We start from the raw sequence: 3,238 nt of genomic DNA on the forward strand, positions 1-3,238 counted from the left end.
TTGAAAACAGAATGGTTAACATTGGTTCAAAAGAAAAAATAATGTGATTTCAATTTACGATGATCTAAAAGAATTGATTAATCCTACATAAATTAGAGTCCCATGCTTACCAAAAAAAGTAACAAAGACAAGGGGCAGGAAGAAAATTCATTATCTGGTCCATTTTGTCATTTGGTTACGAGGAAATTGAGCAAATAAAACGCGGAGAAGATTGTATTGATTTTTAGCCAGTTTTTCTTATTAACTGAACAATTCTCTTCTTCTTAATATAAAAAGGCAGAGCTTCTGCAGTTCCTTAGAAAAAAAAAAGAAGTGGAGAATATTTTCTTTACCATGGTTTAAATTTTAAGAAACTCTTACCTCTTCCTATGCACAAAAATCGAGGCCGGTGTGGCATAATAACATCATGATTGTACTCTTTCATATGAACTGGCTTCGGTTCGACAATTTTATCAAGCATTAGGCTTCGGCTCGCATATGGGTATGGTTGCATGGCGAAAAGTCATATAAGCTTTCGTAGCACTTGGGTTTGTATATTTCAATGATGAAGAAAACAACCACTGCAATGAAAAGTATAATGACAAAAAGTCATATAAGCTTTCGCAGCACTTGGGTTTGTATATTTCAATAATGAAGAAAACAATCACTACAATGAAAAGTATAATGTCTCCTGGGTCTAAATTAAGCGGTTCTAGTTTACTTAGGTTTTGACTAGTCCAACTACGTGGTTTTGCACCGATCGGGGTTTTCCACCTGTATGATATCCTTTGCCCTAGAAAAATCTGCTATCTAGTCCTATGGTGAGGATGAAACCTCGATTAAACATTGCTTCACACTATCACCGTTTTTATAAATTTACAATATAGACATGGATGCTTGTATGAAAACTATCTCTATGCACCAATGTACTGTACACCATAGTCCTTGAATACATAGTCTCCCGCAAAAAGCAAAGCAGAAACTCTTGAAGCATCAATGTCAAGCCTAGTACTTTAAATTAATGTGAGTATATTCAACCACAAATAACCTAACGAAGAACATCTCATCTCACTATATTGTCACTATTTAAGCCATGAAATCTTTAAATTCTTTTATCGATGACCTTATCCAAAGTGATTCCTAATTTTTGGTGGAACAGTAAAAGAAGGAAATTGCACCATTGGATCTTTTGCAATAATTGTTTATGTTAATAGAGAATAAAACTCAAATTCTAATGAAATGCAAAATTCTTTTACAAATAAAAAAATAGTACATGATGCAGTGCCTTAGACTCACCTTGCCGGAGACCTTGTGCATCTCTCTCATGATGCAGGACAGCAGCGACGACTTGCTGGAGCCAACCGCTTCGATCACCACCGCGAGCTCCCCCTTCCTCACCTCCACCTTGATCCCTTTCAGCACCGGCTCCACCCCTCCGCCATCCTTCTCCTCGTCATCGCTGCCCTGGACGTCCCATGCGAACACCCCGCATTGCACCCTCACGGCCACCTCATCCCCGGCGGTGTCACTGCCAGGACGCTCCACCGCCGTGGTGTCGATCTCGGCATCCGCCAGGAACTTGTACAGCCTGCCGAGCGACATGAACTGTAGAAGTGCATGCTCTAGCCAATGCAATCAAAAGACAGATCTGATGGAAGAGACTAGGCAGCACATTATACGTTAACACTCCCCCTCACGTGTGGCTCCCTCAGGCCTTAACGTGGACCGAAAGTGGGCTGCAATTTAATGCGTCAGCCAGGTCTTGAACTCAAGACCTCTTGGCTCTGATACCATGTAAAAGTACATGCTCTAACTAATGCAACCAAAAGACCGGTCTGATGGAAGAGACTAGGCAGCACATTATACGTCAACACAAGCGCCTGCATGGACATCACCATGGTCTGCGGGAAGTTGCTCATGGGGCCTTCGAGCATGCAGAAGAAGGCGGTGGCCGTGAACACCTTGCCGGCGTCGAGCTCCCCTCCGGTGGTGAGGTACGTCCCGAACACGAGAACCGTCATGGCGATGGGCCCGCTGGAGTACACCACGTTGGTGGCGCACACGAAGAGTATCACCTTCTTCAGCCACCCCACCTCGACGCGTCGGAGCTCCAGCACCTTGCCGCCGAAGGTCTCTTCCCACGCCTGCAGCTTGATCATGCGCATTTGGCCGAGCATCTCCGTCGGGGCCTTCACGCTGTTGTCGCGGGCGCTGAAGAACTTGAACTGGTAGCCCAGGTTGAGCTTGTTGGCGAACGCGGTGACCACGACGACGGCGGTGATCACAGCGAGCGTCATGAGCACGGCGGGCCCAGGTACACGTACAGGAGGAACAGGGCCACCGCAATCTGCAGCGGCATCAGCCACAGGCCGTGCAGCCCGTGCATGGCGCCGGACACCATCGAGGTGTCCACCTGCATGTAGTTCACGATGGCGCCCGTGCCGTGCACGCGCGCCGCGCCGGTGGACAGCCGCAACGACTTGCGGTACATCACCGTGAGAGAGCAGCGCGCCGCGGATGCGCATGCCCAGGAGCTGGCCCTGGAAGTTGTAGTGGTGCGACGCCAGCGTCTGGACCGCCTTGCCGGCGATCAGGATGGCCACAAGTCGGAGGCCCTCCAATGGCGTGCCGCTGCGGTGGATGAACTCGACGAAACGGTCGATGGGCGACGGGCCGACGTACATGGCCGCGAGCTGCACGAGCCCCGGCGCCGCGATGAGCAGGAACTGCGGCCAGAAGGACAGCCAGAGCGCGACGCCGACCAGGCTCCGCCACCCCCGTGCTGCCGTTGCCGCCGGCCAGTTGGACGCGAGCAGAGCGTACGCAGACTCGGCGCGGTGGTCCAGCGACACCGGCGGGACGTCGGTGTCGGCGAGGGACTCGTTGGCGTGCCCCTTGGAGATGAGCGGGTTGATCCAGCTGAAGGTCGCACGCAAGAGGAACGACGCGGTCACGTACGGCGTCGCCGTCGCCGCCACCGCCGCGCTGGGGTTCTGGTCCTGTTCGTGTTCGTCCTCTTCATCACGCGCCGGCGCCGTGTAGGTGGTGATGGCCACGTACGCGAGAGGAAGCGACACGAGCAGGCCGGCGAAGGCGAGGACGTCGTCGGGGAGGAGCGGCGAGCCGTCGGCGCAGCGGACGGCCGCGGAGGCGGAGAACAGCGCGGCACCAAGGGCGGTGGCGATCCAAAACACACAGAGGTGCGGAGGGTGAGCGGAGGCGAGCACGGTCCATGCGATCGCGGCGTGTGCGGCGAACT

General features: G+C 52.0%; 1 pseudogene; it reads right to left on the reverse strand.

The window, feature by feature from the left end:
• The window catches only part of LOC119360364, a 7,692-nt pseudogene extending 5,029 nt beyond the window's left edge, over nt 1-2,663 (reverse strand).
• Nucleotides 2,664-3,238: the final 575 nt, after the last annotated feature.

Source organism: Triticum dicoccoides, chromosome 2B, assembly GCF_002162155.2.
Source record: "Triticum dicoccoides isolate Atlit2015 ecotype Zavitan chromosome 2B, WEW_v2.0, whole genome shotgun sequence".
In the NCBI taxonomy this organism is placed as follows: Eukaryota; Viridiplantae; Streptophyta; class Magnoliopsida; order Poales; family Poaceae; genus Triticum; species Triticum dicoccoides.